The following is a 17,146-nucleotide window of genomic DNA, read 5'->3' as shown; positions in this document are numbered from 1 at the left end:
CATATAATGCTCCACCCAGCAAGAAAGGTCCCCGCTCCCTCTTCCCAGCTTGTGCTCTTCCTTGTGGGCAACAACACACAAACACACACAGAGTGATGAAGACACAGATTACGGTTATATCTGGAATGAGACTCTGCTATGATAACACCTTCCTGATTTGGCTTCTCTTTGTTATTTGCTATTTAATCTGAATTAAATTATTTGATCAGGGTGAACAAGACTCACCTGTCAGGGGTGCCGATTAAAAACTGACATGAAACAACAATAAATGCTAGAGAGGGTGTGGAGAAAAGGGACCCCTCCTACACTGTTGGTGGGAATGTAAATTGATACAGCCACTATGGAGAACAGTATGGAGGTTCCTTAAAAAACTACAAATAGAACTACCATACGACCCAGCCATCCCACTACTGGGCATATACCCTGAGAAAACCGTAATTCAAAAAGAGTCATGTACCACAAAGTTCATTGCAGCTCTATTTACAATAGCCAGGACATGGAAGCAACCTAAGTGTCCCATCAACAGATGAATGGATAAAGAAGATGTGGCACATATAAAAAATGGAATATTACTCAGCCATAAAAAGAAATGAAAATGAGTTATTTGTAGTGAGGTGGATGGACCTAGAGTCTGTCATACAGAGTGAAGTAAGTCAGAAAGAGAAAAACAAATACCGTATGCTAACACATATATATGGAATCTTAAAAAAAAAATGGTCATGAAGAACCTAGGGGCAAGACGGGAGTAAAGACGCAGACCTACTAGAGAAGGGACTTGAGGACACGGGGAGGGGGAAGGGTAAACTGGGACAAAGAGAGTGGTAGTGTGTATATGGACACATATACACTACCAAATGTAAAATAGATAGCTAGTGGGAAGCAGTTGCATAGCACAGGGAGATCAGTTCAGTGCTTTGTGACCAGCTAGAAGGGTGGGAGGGAGGGAGACGCAAGAGGGAAGAGAGATGGGGATATATGTATTTATATAACTGATTTACTTTGTTATAAAGCAGAAACTAACACACCATTGTAAAGCAATTATACTCCAATGAAAACGTTAAAAAAAAAAAAACTGAGATGAGTGGGCTGACTCCCAGAGATGCTAGCCAGGCACTCGTGAGTGGGGACCTGAAAGTATAATTGTGAACAGCCAGTCAGCTAATGCTAGTGCAGATGTTTGGAATAAATCTTTCAGAAACTCTGCAGTTTCCTAAACAATTTCACACCCTGATTTTTCATCCACTACTAAACAAGTATACTTGAATAGGTAAGAGTGAATTTTAAACATCAAAAGAGGATTACTAAGGAATATTAATAGTACACTATTTGAAAAGGTGAACAGGGCTATTTCAGGCTTGCAAATGTTTTCCCTATAACTGCACAAATATCTGAAAACTTCTTTGAGGTAAGGTGACCTCTAGTCACTTTTTAGTGGTAAGAACTTTTACTTTCCTTTTCATTTTTTTTTTTTTTTTAGAACAGGTGTCTGAAGATCATACATAGAATGCTAGCATTTATGTTAGGTAAATACATGTACACTTGGATCAAATATCCCTTGAATTCAAACATGAAGTATTTTACATGGGTTAAAAATTGCAGCAATTTCTCTGTGATTTTTTTATCCTTAATTTGTGTTTTTTTCTGTATTGAAAGTGTTCATTGAAAGCTTTCATATAAATGTGTTATATATGCAAATGTAACATTAATAAGCCAACAAATAACAGGGACTCAGGTAAAATGAGAATTGCTGGAAGCAGAAGAGAATGTTGAATAAAAGAATCCAAATGTCACAAAAATCCTCATACAGGTAAGAGGAGATCGGTACTATAATGCCTACCCCATCACTGTGTATCCTTGGGATGGTCACAGTTTCTGTTAGTGTTTGGTGACCCCATCTCTCAAATGGAGTTGCAAAAAGATCTTGGCTTTAGAGCAGGGTTTTTATCAATAATAGTGTCCAGAGATTTTCAGCTTCCCTGAAAAATGAGCCATTCTCTTCAAACCTTATTGTGAGTCCCATCTTACATTAATGAATACACCAGGGATCATCAACCAGGGATCATCAACCACAGTAACATGACAAGCTTGTTTTGTGATCAATTTTGTTGTATATAGCAAATAATTTATTATCAGAAGTGAAAAACCAAAGTTTGAAATGATTTTCATTTTTAAATTGGAGCAGATTCAAGATTTCTCTTCTAATAATAACATGTCTTCAAAAAGCTTGTCATTTAGGTTATGATTTGCTTCCCAAAGTAGTCAGAAGGGGTTGAGCTTAAAGACACCCTGTAGGGAATCTATTAGAACACATGCTGTATAATCCAGGCTGTGGCCCAAAGTGAATGGCTTCAAGGTTTTTGTAATATTTTATGTTGGGATTCTATACTTTTGTAACCTAAGTGTTCCCTCTACCAAGGATCACCTCAAAGACTGGTCTTTAAACCACCTGTGTCAGAGTTATCTGGAGTGTTTGCAAAAATGCTCGTTCCTGGATATTAGTCCAGACTTAGTGAATCATGATCGCTAGGGGTAGTTTCCAGGAATCTGCATGTTCAATAAATTCCTCAGGTGCAGACTGTATAATTTGAAAATCACTGCCATGGTGTGTATCATCTTGCATTTCCATACTGTGACTTTCTTCTCCACCCACCTCACTGAGCCCCTCCCCAGTTCTTTATTATCATCTCAAAATGCTGGACAGAATGCTAATAGAATGCTGATCCTGCCACAGAGATGCCAGCATAAGCGATAAACGTGGAGATGTCAACACTTAGCTGACAGTGTCTTTAGTTTCTACAATATAAATCCAGATCGAGAACTAGAATATTATCAGCATCACAGTCACTCGTATTATATATCCTCTCAGCCACTATATCCTCTCAGTCACTTTCTTCCCCAAAGATAATAACTATTGTGAATCTTCTCACCATAGATGAGCTTACCTGTCTTTGACTTTTAAGTCAAATTGAATCATACACTACGTCATCTTTTGTTTTTGGCTTCCTTTACTTCATATTCTGTTTGTAAGCTTGATCTGTGTTGCATGTAGCAGTTCATTCATTCCAATTACTGTATAACATTCCATCTATAAACCTATAATTTTTCCATTCTGCTGTTGACAGACCTATGTTTTCAGTTTGGACTTGAATAGTGCCATGAATATCCTATATGTTTAGTTATACTTTGTTATTGAGAGAAGTGTATTAAAGTTTCCTACTATGATTGGGGATTTTTACATGTTTTTATTTCTATATTTTGTGCCTTATATATTTTAGAGTTATTAGTAGGTGCATAACAAATTAGAATTTTATTAGTTTAGTTTTAGTAAGTCAAGCATGTTTGTTGTAGATACACGTATTTCTAGTGTAACCACTGAAAGAATGTGTAACTCGTAAGCTAATAAGAGTAAAATGAACTAATAAGAAGGAGAGAAAAAGAAGTTAAAACAGTCATGGATAAATAACAATGTCCTATTGTAGAGCACAGGGAACTATATTCAGTATCCTGTAATAAACCATAATGGAAAAGAGTATGAAAAAGAATATACATAAATCACTTTACAACAGAAACTAACACAACAGCATACATCAACTCTAACTTTTAAAAAACAGGAAAAAATAGTAAACAATTCTAAGATGGTAAATATTAACCTCCATATATCACTGATTACAGTATACTTGAAAGGACTAAGTTATCCAATAAAAGGACAAAGATTTTCAGAGCTCTATGCTTTTTGCAAGAAGTATATATACAATAATCCCTTGGTATCCGCAAAAGATTGGTTCCAAGACCTATGGCTACGAAAGTATGCAGATGCTCAAGGCGCATAGTTGGCCCTCCATATCTGAAGGATTCTGCATTCACGGATTCAACAAACGGCAGATACTGAACATAATACACAATTGGCCATTGGTTGAATCTGCAGATGGGAAACCAGTGAATATGGAGGGCCAACTATACTTAAATACTTTAAAATATTAAAGATCCTATCTTAGTTTTTCTTTGCATAGCATATCATTTTTCATCATTTTTATGTCCACTGTCAACTTATTGTTGCTTCTTTGAAGGTAATTTTTCTTTCAGCTGCTCTAAAATAATTTTCCTTTATTTTCGGTTTTTTACCAGCTTGACTATGATTGCCTAAATGTAGGTTTCTTTATATTTTCCCACTTAGATTTGTAGAACTTCTTGCACCTGCTTCTTGACGTGTTTTATTCACATATAAAAAACTTAGCAAGTATCTCTTTAAATATTTCTTCTGCCTCACTGTCTTTCACTTCTCTTATATGTTCAATATATGTTAGATTTCTCAGTATGCCTCATATGACTTACACTCTTTTGTGTATTTTTCATCCATTTGGCTCTCCATGTTTCATTCTGGATATTTTTTACTGACCTATCTTCGAGTTTACTAATCTTCTCCTTTGTTTTGTCCAATCTATCATTAAACCAATCTAGTTAGTTCCTTTTTGGTGTGTCTTGAACTCTAATTTTTGTCTCCTTGACATGATGAGTCTTAAAACTTTGGCATATGTTTCAGAGTTTTGCTGTTTGGCTTCTTGTTTCTTGTGCTCTGCAGCTTAAGAATTCAGCAAATACCTCATGGGAAGAAACTCCAAGTCTCAGAGTCACTTCTTTGTACTTTTTTTCATTCAGAAAATGGGACCCTCATATCCTGGCTACTTTGGCTTCTAACTTTTATTTCCTTGGCTCCATGAAGTTGTCAAAAGCTCTGGTGACATTTCCACCTTTCACCAGCAGCTCCTCTGTCTGATTCTCAGTTTCTCACTCTAGGCCAAGAATCAGAAAATACCTCAAAAGGATAAAAATACCTCAACAGCATGGAAAATATTGATTGTTTCTCTATGGTTCCCTTCTCAAAATCTTAGTCATACTAGTTTTGCTTTTGTTGTTATTGTTGTTTTGACTTTGGCACGGCTTCAGACAGATACCTATTTTAAAATTTGTTCTGGATTTTGTTACTGCCATGAGTGGCAGCACTGGTCTACCACACCCACTCCATCACAGTCTTCAAAGCAAAGGAATATATAGACCAGTTGCACTTATGCAAAGTCACAAGGAAAATATCCACATAAATAATTACAGGGAAAGGCAGCCTTATACACGCAGTAATTCAACCCCTACTCAACCACATAAGAATAGACCTTGGGGTCCAGAACACTTTCTTACCAAAAGATAGAGTCCTCATAAACTATGCTGGAATTGTCACCTTGGGTTGGAATAGCTTTCCCAGTTTCAGACTCAATATATGCTCCTTTGTTTTGTTTAAGCATGTGTATCACATGGCACCTGGCCCACCCCACTCTATATCCTCTGTCCCCAGCAGGGAGAGGATAGAGTCCTCCTGCTGCATCACGAGAGTGGAACATACGGCCAGCTGCCCTTTTGAAGTTGCTGAGAGGGCCTCACGGGCCATGGAGGACCAATGCCCCTTGCTCTCTCTTCTCTACGTCAATACAGTGTTGTTCCAGCCGGGGCTTGACTGCATTGTTCTCCTTGACAATTCTGATACCATTGTGCAGGGGACAGAAGCATTCAGATTTCTACTCCTGATAACAGGCGATAGATGCTGCTTGCTCAACAATAATCCTACAGTAATACCAAAATTTATGTTAATTTGTTCATTGTTCCAGATATCTATTTCTACCTCACAATACTAAGTGATTTAGAACAAGAACAATCATTGATTTTGCTCACACCCTTACAGTTTTGGCCACACTTGGAAAGGTTACCTTTTATCTGTGTAGCATCAGCTGAGAGTTTGAAGGGTAAGGGCTATTCAATGGCTGGGGGCTAGAATCATCTGAAGGCTTGCTCACTCACATATCTGGAAGTTGATACGGGCTATCGATTGGAACCTCAGGTAGGACTATTATAAGAACCACTGTACATGATTTCTCCATATGACTGTTTGTTTTCTTACAGAATGGTTTTTGGGTTCTGTGGATACCCCAAAATACAGGAAATATAAGCTTCCATTCTCTAAAGGCCTGAGATGAAAAACTAGCACAGCATCACTTCTGCCATATTCCATTAGTCCAGATTCAAGAAGAGGGGACTTGGACCCCACACTCTAAATGGGAGAAGTGTCAAATATTTTTGAGTTACATTTTAAGATCTCCACACTCATTGATCCACCTAATTGTCACAGGTACCTAAATGTGCCATGTACTCTCCTAGGTGTTGGGAATACAGTAATTAACAAAATATATCAAGTTTCTTCCCTATAGTAGAAATAGAAAATTAAGACAACACAGAGCCACACTCTATGTTCAGGTAATTTTAACGCTGTGAAAAAGGCCAGCGGTATCAGGGGATGGAGAGTAATGATCAGGTTGAAACGGTCACATTTAATCGGATACCTGACTGAAGACTTGTAAGATCTGGAGGAGGAGTGTGACAGGAAGAGGGGATGGAAAACAAACCTGTACTGAGGGGGAAATGAAGTTGGCATGTTTGAGGAGCAGCTGGAAGACCAGCATAGCTGGAGCAGGTAAGCAAAGTTGTGAGTGGAAGGAAAGAAAGTCAGAGATATTAGCAGGGCTTGGCATGTGATGTCTTAAAAGAAAATCCAAATTCAAATTCCTTAGTAAAATCTCTGAGTACTGTGGGATGACATGGGTGGGCTTTAGGTAAAGGTTAACAGATTGTTACTTGTGCTTTTAAAAGATAATTCTGGCTGCTGTGTAAATTGAGTAGATAGTGGCAAGAAGGGGAAATTAGGGGGCAAGAGATGAAGTTAGCTTGGACTATGGCAACAGTGGAGTTGGTTAAAAGTAGGTGCATTCGGAATACATTTTGAAGGTAAAGCTTAGGACGGTCCAGTGGAATGGATAGGTACTATGGCAGGGACAAAAGTGAATATTATTTGCAGTTTTGATCTCAGCAACAAGGTGAATTGAGATGCCTTTAAGGAGATGAAAAAGTAGGAAAGAGCAGGTAGGATAGGGGTATAATTTAAGAGTCCTTAACTATGTTAAGTTTGAGCTTCCTATTAGGTATTCAAATGCCAAGAAGGTAATTGAGTATATGAGCATAGAATTAGGGGAGAGGTCAACATTAGGATTAAAAATGTGGGAGTCCTCAAGATGTAAATGATATATAAAGTCATTGAACTGGATAAAAATCACCAACAAAGTAAGTGTGGACAGGAAGGAAATAAAAATTATAAACAAAAGTTTTCATTAAAGTGAAACATTTTAGGTCACAATGGTTTTTTTTTTTTTTGCGAATAAACCTTAGAAGGAAAGAATTTTGCTGAGCCCTATGAATTCTCAAAATATTACACTGGCTATTATTCTTCTCAGAAAGATAAGGAAAATAAGGCAGAGAACACTAACATCCTGGGACCACAATCAATGAACAAAGAGCACTATGGGAAACTATTTAATTGAGGAAAGGTCTCATTTAAATCTCATCATGCCCTGCCTCTTATTTACTGAGAAAGAAAAAATTTCCAAGAATAATTTCTCAGAAATTTAACCTTTCATCTTAATTGGACTGCACGTGGAGTATATAATATCATTAATTTATTCTATAAAATATATTTATTAGAAAATATGAAAATTTTTGCTTGCAATGTAAATAAAATCACCAGCCTATGTTAATTGATCCAAAACTATAATGAATAATGTAGACCTTCTGAGACTCAGCAAACAATTTCTAGGACTCTTCTTGCAGCCTTGCCCCAAATGTAACTCTAGCAGATTCCAAACCAAATACATATGAGACGCATGATATAGTCAATTTAAAAAGAGAGAGAGAGAAGAGGGTCAAAGACGGAGCCCAGAGAACGTTCAATAGTTAGAGCTGATGAATAAGAAGTGAATCCGTTACAGGTAATTGAGAATTAAAAGTCAGTGAAAAATGAGAAAAAAATAGAGTTTGATGTCTTAGAAACCAAAGTTTTAAAAAAATGTCTTCAACAAGAAGGGAGTGAATATTTCTGTTAAATGCTGAAATAAAATGAGCAATAAAAGCTGGCTATTAGATTTGGCAAGACTGGTAACATTAAGTATAATCTCAGTAGACTTTGGGGACAATGTTGTGACTGGCATAGGTAGATGAGTGAATGCCTGCAGGGAGGTAGAGACATTGCGCACAGACGACTCTTTCCAAGAGATTTACTATAAAAGAATAGCAGAGACTGGGGAGTTGCAGGAGGGAGACACGGAGCCTAGGAAAGTTTTACGACATTTACTACAGCATATTTATATACTGTTGGAAATGATCCAGAAGAGAGAGGGAAGTTAACGATGCAAAAGATTGAAGGGCAGTTGTAGGTGCCATGTCTTAAATCGGCAAGAGGACATGGCTTTGGTGTACAAGTGAAGGGGTTACCTTTCAGTGGAAACAGTTCACTAATGTTAGAAAGGAAGGAAGACTATGTGGGTAGTCATATAGGTTTGGTGGTGGAAAAATGAAGTTTTCTTTTGATTACTTTGATTTTATCAATAAAATAGGTGGCAATCATGATCTAAGAGTAAGGTGAGACAAAGGAGTATATGATGTTTGAGGAGAGAAAAGGAGTGAAATATTCCCTTGGAGAATCGGAGCGTGAATTAACTAGGGCACGGAGGAATTCTGAGAGGCAGTGCCCACAGCTTTGGGGCACTTTTCAGTGAGCAAGAGGGAAAGAAAATCTTCAGAGAACAAGAAGTTCTACAGAGCACACTGGAAAGAACTGGAGATAAGGTCAAATTAGGAGAACTCCAGATGGCGGTGTTCTGAAAGCTGTGGGCTTTAGTGCTTGCAATGTTAATTGATCCAAAACTATATGAATACTCCTTTCTTTCTTTCTTTCCCTTTCTTTCTTTCTTCCTTCCTCCCTTCTTTCTTTCTGTCTTTCTTCCTACTTTTGTTAATTCTCTCTACTTTTTCTGCCTTTTATTCTGAGCCGTGTGGATGAAAGGTTCCTGGTGCTGCAGCCAGGAGTCAGTGCTGTGCCTCTGAGGAGGGAGAGCCAACTTCAGGACACTGGTCAACAAGAGACCTCCCAGCTCCACATAATATCAAAAGGCGAAAATCTCCCAGAGATCTCCATCTCAACACCAGCACCCAGCTTCACTCAACGACCAGCAAGCTACAGTGCTGGACATCCTATGCCAAACAACTAGCAAAACAGGAACACAACCCCACCCATTAGCAGAGAGGCGGCCTAAAATCATAATAAGGTCACAGACACCCCAAAACACACCACCAGACGTGGACCTGCCCACCAGAAAGACAAGATCCAGCCTCATCCACCAGAACGCAGGCACTAGTCCCCTCCACCAGGAAGCCTACACAACCCACTGAACCAAACTTAGCCACTGGAGACAGACACCAAAAACAACGGGAACTACGAACATGCAGCCTGCAAAAAGGAGACCCCAAACACAGTAAGATAAGCAAAATGAGAAGACAGAAAAACACACAGCAGATGAAGGAGCAAGATAAAAATGCACCAGACCTAACAAATGAAGAGGAAATAGGCAGTCTACCTGAAAAAGAATTCAGAATAATGATAGTAAAGATGATCCAAAATCTTGGAAATAGAATAGACAAAATGCAAGAAACATTTAACAAGGACCTAGAAGAACTAAAGAGGAAACAATGATGAACAACACAATAAATGAAATGAAAAATACTCTAGATGGGATCAATAGCAGAATAACTGAGGCAGAAGAATGGATAAGTGACCTGGAAGATAAAATAGTGGAAATAACTACTGCAGAGCAGAATAAAGAAAAAAGAATGAAAAGAAGTGAGGACAGTTTCAGAGACCTCTGGGACAACATTAAATGCACCAACATTCGAATTATAGGGGTTCCAGAAGAAGAAGAGAAAAAGAAAGGGACTGAGAAAATATATGAAGAGATTATAGTTGAAAACTTCCCTAATATGGGAAAGGAAATAGTTAATCAAGTCCAGGAAGCACAGAGAGTCTCATACAGGATAAATCCAAGGAGAAATATGCCAAGACACATATTAATCAAACTGTCAAAAATTAAATACAAAGAAAGCATATTAAAAGCAGCAAGGGAAAAACAACAACACACAAGGGAATCCCCATAAGGTTAACAGCTGTTCTTTCAGCGGAAACTCTGCAAGCCAGAAGGGACTGGCAGGACATATTTAAAGTGATGAAGGAGAAAAACCTGCAACCAAGATTACTCTGCCCAGCAAGGATCTCATTCAGATTTGATGGAGAAATTAAAACCTTTACAGACAAGCAAAAGCCGAGAGAGTTCAGCACCACCAAACCAGCTTTAAAACAAATGCTAAAGGACCTTCTCTAGGCAAGAAACACAAGAGAAGGGAAAGACCTACAATAACGAACCCAAAACAGTTAAGAAAACGGGAATAGGAACATACATATCAACAATTACTTAAATGTAAATAGACTAAGTGCTCCCACCAAAAGACACAGATTGGCTGAATGGATACAAAAACAAGACCCACATATATGCTGTCTACAAGAGACCCACTTCAGACCTAGAGACACATACAGACTGAAAGAAAGGGGGTGGAAAAAGATATTCCATGCAAATGGAAACCAAGAGAAAGCTGGAGTAGCAATTCTCATATCAGACAAAATAGACTTTAAAATAAAGACTGTTAGAAGAGACAAAGAAGGACACTACATAATGATCAAGGGGTCAATCCAAGAAGAAGATATAACAATTGTAAACATTTATGCACCCAACATAGGAGCACTTCAAAACATAAGGCAAATACTAACATCCATAAAAGGGGAAATCGACAGTAACAAATTCATAGTAGGGGTTTTAACACCCCACTTTCACCAATGGACAGATCATCCAAAATGAAAATAAATAAGGAAACACAAGCTTTAAATGATGCATTAAACAAGATGGACCTCATTGATATTTATAGGACACTCCATCCAAAGCCAACTGAATACACATTTTTCTCAAGTGCTCATGGAACATTCTCCAGGATAGATCATATCTTGGATCACAAATCAAGCCTTGGCAAATTTAAGAAAATTGAAATTGTATCAAGTATCTTTTCCGACCACAACACCATAAGACTAGATATCAATTACAGGAAAAGATCTGTAAAGAATACAAACACATGGAGGCTAAACAATACACTACTTAATAACGAACTGATCACTGAAGAAATCAAAGAGGAAATAAAATACCTAGAAACAAATGACAATGGAGCCACAAAGACCCAAAACCTATGGGATGCAGCAAAAGCAGTTCTAAGAGGGAAGTTTATAGCAATACAATCCTACCTCAAGTAACAGGAAACATCTCGAATAAACAACCTAACCTTGTACCTCAAGCAATTAGAGAAAGAAGAACCAAAAAACCCCCAAAGTTAGCAGAAGGAAAGAAATCAGAAAAATCAGATCAGAAATAAATGAAAAAGAAATGAAGGAAACAATAACAAAGATCAATAAAACGAAAAGCTGATTCTTTGAGAAGATAAACAAAATTGATAAACCATTAGCCAGACTCATCAAGAAAAAAAGGGAGAAGACTCAAATCAATAGAATTAGAAATGAGAAAGGAGAAGTAACAACTGACACTGCAGAAATAAAAAAAATCATGAGATTACTACAAGCAACTCTATGCCAATAAAATGGACAATCTGGAAGAAATGGACAAATTCTTAGAAATGCACAACCTGCCAAGATTGAATCAGGAAGAAACAGAAAATATGAACAGACCGATCACAAGCACTGAAATTGAAACTGTGATTAAAAATCTTCCAGCAAACAAAAGCCCAGGACCAGATGGCTTCACAGGTGAATTCTATCAAACGTTTAGAGAAGAGCTAACACCTATCCTTCTCAAACTCTTCCAAAATATAGCAGAGGGACAAACACTCCCAAACTCATTCTACGAGGCCACCATCACCTTGACACCAAAACCAGACAAGGACGTCACAAAGAAAGAAAACTACAGGCCAATATCACTGATGAACATAGATGCAAAAATCCTCAACAAAATACTAGCATACAGAATCCAACAGCACATTAAAAGAATCATACACCAGGATCAACTGGGGTTTATTCCAGGAATGCAACCATTCTTCAATATACGCAAATCAATCAATGTGATAAACCATATTAACAGACTGAAGGAGAAAAACCATATGATCATCTCAATAGATGCAGAGAAAGCTTTTGACAAAATTCAACACCCATTTATGATAAAAACCCTGCAGAAAGTAGGCATAGGGGGAACATTCCTCGACATGGTAAAGGCCACCTATGACAAACCCACAGCCAACATCATCCTCAATGGTGAAAAACTGAAAGCATTTCCACTAAGATCAGGAACAAGACAAGGTTGCCCACTCTCACCACTCTTATTCAACATAGTTTTGCAAGTTTTAGCCACAGCAATCAGAGAAGAAAAGGAAATAAAAGGAATCCAAATCAGAAAAGAAGTAAAGCTGTCACTGTTTGCAGATGACAGGATACTATACATAGAGAATCCTAAAGATGCCACCAGAAAACTACTAGAGCTAACCAATGAATTTGGTAAAGTTGCAGGAAACAAAATTAATGCACAGAAATCTCTGGCATTCCTATACACTAATGATGAAAAATCTGAAAGTGAAATCAACAAAACACTCCCATTTACCATTGCAACAAAAAGAACAAAATATCTAGGAATAAACCTACCTAAGGAGACAAAAGACCTATATGCAGAAAATTATAAGACACTGATGAAAGAAATTAAAGATGATACAAATAGATGGAGAGATATACCATGTTCTTGGATGGGAAGAATCAACATTGTGAAAATGACTCTACTACCCAAAGCAATCTACAGATTCAATGCAATCCCTATCAAACTACCACTGGCATTTTTCACAGAACTAGAACAAAAAATTTCACAATTTGTATGGAAACACAAAAGACCCCGAATAGCCAAAGCAATCTTGAGAACGAAAAATGGAGCTGGAGGAATCAGGCTCCCTGACTTCAGACGATACTGCAAAACTACAGTAATCAAGACAGTATGGTAGTGGCACAAAAACAGAAATGTAGATCAATGGAACAGGATAGAATGACCAGAGATAAACCCACGCACATGGTCACCTTATCTTTGATAAAGGAGGCAGGAATGTACAGTGGAGAAAGGACAGCCTCTTCAATAAGTGGTGCTGGGAAAACTGGACAGCTACATGTAAAAGTATGAGATTAGATCACTCCCTAACACCATACACAAAAATAAGCTCAAAATGGATTAAAGACCTAAATGTAAGGCCAGAAACGATCAAACTCTTAGAGGAAAACATGGGCAGGACACTCTATGACATAAATCACAGCAAGATCCTTTTTGACCCACCTCCTAGAGAAATGGAAATAAAAGCAAAAATAAACAAATGGGACCTAATGAAACTTCAAAGCTTTTGCACAGCAAAGGAGACCATAAACAAGACCAAAAGACAACCCTCAGAATGGGAGAAAATATTTGCAAATGAAGCAACTGACAAAGGATTAATTTCCAAAATTTACAAGCAGCACATGCAGCTCAATAACAAAAAAACAAACAACCCAATCCAAAAATGGGCAGAAGACCTAAACAGACATTTCTCCAAAGAAGATATACAGACTGCCAACAAAAGCAAACATGAAAGAATGCTCAACATCATTAATCATTAGGGAAATGCAAATCAAAACTACAATGATATACCATCTCACACCAGTCAGAATGGCCATCATCAAAAAATCTAGAAACAATAAATGCTGGAGAGGTTGTGGAGAAAAGGGAACGCTCTTGCACTGCTGGTGGGAATGTGAATTGGTACAGCCACTATGGAGAACAGTATGGAGGTTCCTTAAAAAACTACAAATAGAACTACCATATGACCCAGCAATCCCACTCCTGGGCATATACCCTGAGAAAACCATAATTCAAAAAGGGTCATGTACCAAAATGTTCATTGCAACTCTATTTACAATAGCCCGGAGATGGAAACAACCTAAGTGCCCATCATCAGATGAATGGATAAAGAAGATGTGACACATATATACAATGGAATATTACTCAGCCATAAAAAGAAATGAAATTGAGCTATTTGTAATGAGGTGGATAGACCTAGCGTCTGTCCTACAGAGTGAAGTAAGTCAGAAAGAGAAAGACAAATACTGTATGCTAACACACATATATGGAATTTAAGAAAAAAAATGTCATGAAGAACCTACGGGTAAGACAGGAATAAAGACACAGACCTACTGGAGAACGGACTTGAGGATATGGGGAGGGGGAAGGGTGAGCTGTGACAAAGCGAGAGAGAGGCATGGACATATGTACACTACAAAGCATAAGGTAGATAGCTAGTGGGAAGCAGCCGCATAGCACAGGGAGATCAGCTCAGTGCTTTGTGACCGCCTGCAGGGGTGGGATAGGGAGGGTGGGAGGGAGGAGGATGCAAGAGGGAAGAGATATGGGAACATATGTATATGTATAACTGATTCACTTTGTTATAAAGCAGAAACTAACACACCATTGTAAAGCAATTATACCCCAATAAAGATGTTTAAAAAAATACTATATGAATAACGTAGACCTTCTGATACTACAAGTATCTACAAGTATCTACACAGATAATAAGGTTTGATGGGATTAGCTTTGATAGTCCAGAACTACATCCTACATCCAAGTGTTTCCAGCGTACATTGCCATGAGATAAAGTTGACTTTACAAACGGTGCTGTGAGAGTACTCTCATACACTCTCCTTATAGAAAACAATGGAACAGGATCACTCGCATCAAAGACAAAAGTAAATTCCAGACTGTGTAAAGACCTAAATTAGAAAAAATTTTAAACTATAAGAAAGAAATATAGGAAAAGCCTCTATGTCCTTGGAACTGGAAAGTATTTTTTAGTCAAGTCACTAAAAGTGCAGCACATAAAAAGATTAATCAACTTGATGCCATTAAAGATAAGATTTTTAGCCTGACAATAGCATCATAAATAAGTTTAAAAGACAAGGGGAAGATGAGAAGTCGACATTCACCACACATGATAGAATTGATACAGGGAACAAAATTTTTAAGGCAGTGGATATGCAGTTCACAGAGGAGGAAAAAAAAAGAATGGCTAATAAATATCTGAAAAGACACTCAACTTCACTTATAAGCAGGAAACTATAAATAATATTTTGATATCGTGTTACATCCATTTAATTGGAATGAATAAAAACTACTTATAATGGTATTCACTAGTGACCACGAGAAAAACACAGGTTTGCATACACTACTGACAGGAGAGTAAATTGGTGTAACCACTGTTGACAAGTTAGCAGTATCTAGTAAAACTGAAAATGTAGGTACTCAATCACCTACCATTTCCACTTTTGGGTACATCCCCCGGGGAAAATTATACCCATGTACATACAGAGAGATATACAAAAGTATTTAGAGCAGTGGTGCTCACGATAATGAAAAAAGTCTGTAACAACATAAATTACTTTGCTTAGGGGAACGGATGCATGAAATATGGTATATTCAAATTATAGATGATGAAGCAGTTGAAGAGAATAAAATTATACATATATGATGCCAACATGCACAGACCTGAAAAACATCACGTTGAATGCAAAAAGCACATTGCAGACAGACTTCACCATTTTATAACTTATATAATCACTATATTGTTTATGGATAGCATACAATTCTAAAAATATAGAACGTTGGCCTTGGAAAGATTCACACTAAATTTACCATAGCAGCTATTACTCTGTGGGAGAAGGCAGGTATGGGAGGGAAAAGTACACTTTAATTTTATAAATGAAGAAAAGGAATTTAAGAAACTACATTAAGTTATTAAAAATCATACATGTATAGGCATATCTTTGATATATTATTTTGGTACATTTCTATATGTTTTAGTTCTCAAAATCAAAGAAAAATGAAATATAGAAGAAGATGAAGAAAAATTTAACAGAGCATCCAAACAAAAATGAACATTTCGATTAATAAAAACACAACAGCTGATCTCCCTGTGCTATGCGGCTGCTTCCCACTACTTATCTATTTTACGTTTGGTAGTGTGCTTTGTGACCACCTAGAGGGGTGGGATAGGGAGGGTGGGAGGGAGGGAGTCGCAGGAGGGAAGAGATATGGGGACATATGTATACGTATAATGGATTCACTTTGTTATACAGCAGAAACTAACACACCATTGTAAAGCAATTATACTCCAATAAAGATGTTACAAAAAAACGCACAACAGCGATGATAGTTGAGGAAAGTTTAACGGAGACAATTACTACTGAGTTATTTGGGATCCTGGGCTTAAGGAGCAGAGTTCTAAAGTCAAAGTTGCTTTGTCAGTTTCCTATTTCTATTTATTCTACAATTCAAGTCGCCTCTCACATCCAGAATGTTTTTAATCAAGGGTTGCTTGATTAGAACAAAGATTCCCTTTTATTTTAAGAGTGTTTGGTGTTTACCTTTCTTCTAGTTGAGAACTTTGACCTATAAAGTTTTGGCATTCATCTAATATGTTAATATTAAATAAGAGAGAGGACCAAAGTGGTATTTCTGGTACAAAGAAGTCAAGAGAGCCTAGCTACCCCTTGATAGTTTGGTGCCTGTTAAGGCTGTATGTAATATCCAGCAAGTCCCCAGAAAGATGTAATGACTTGATTAAATGTCTCAAAAGGCTGCATAAATGATGAGAGAGGAGTACATGTTTTTAAAAATCTTCTGTTTTATGTCTCATTAGATAGATATGTCAAGGACTGCCGAATCAAATATTCACTAAGGCATTTACCTGTATATGGGCCTGTTTCATCTCCAAAAGCAGAACAGCAAATCCAAATGATGTCTGACGTCCCACTCAGGTTTCCAACTAGGGAAAGACCCTGCTTCAGCTTGCCCACTCCAACTGCTCTGATCTACCGTGCAGATAGATCACAGTACTGATCCCAGTACCACCTATCAAATAGCCAGTTAGCTCTTATCAGGTAGTCACCCGGCTTTTATCCAGAATTGTGTGTGTGTGTGTGTGATTGAGAGGGACAGAGAAGGAAGGAAGGAGGGAGGGAATGAAGAGGGAGAAATAGTCACATTTCTGATTGCTGCCAACTGTGTAATCTTACTTGAGTGTGGCTTGCATGGCAGTCAGAACTCTTGGGAAGTTTAGT

Source organism: Phocoena sinus, chromosome 18 (assembly GCF_008692025.1).
Source record: "Phocoena sinus isolate mPhoSin1 chromosome 18, mPhoSin1.pri, whole genome shotgun sequence".
In the NCBI taxonomy this organism is placed as follows: Eukaryota; Metazoa; Chordata; class Mammalia; order Artiodactyla; family Phocoenidae; genus Phocoena; species Phocoena sinus.
Note: the sequence above shows the minus strand (reverse complement) of the source record.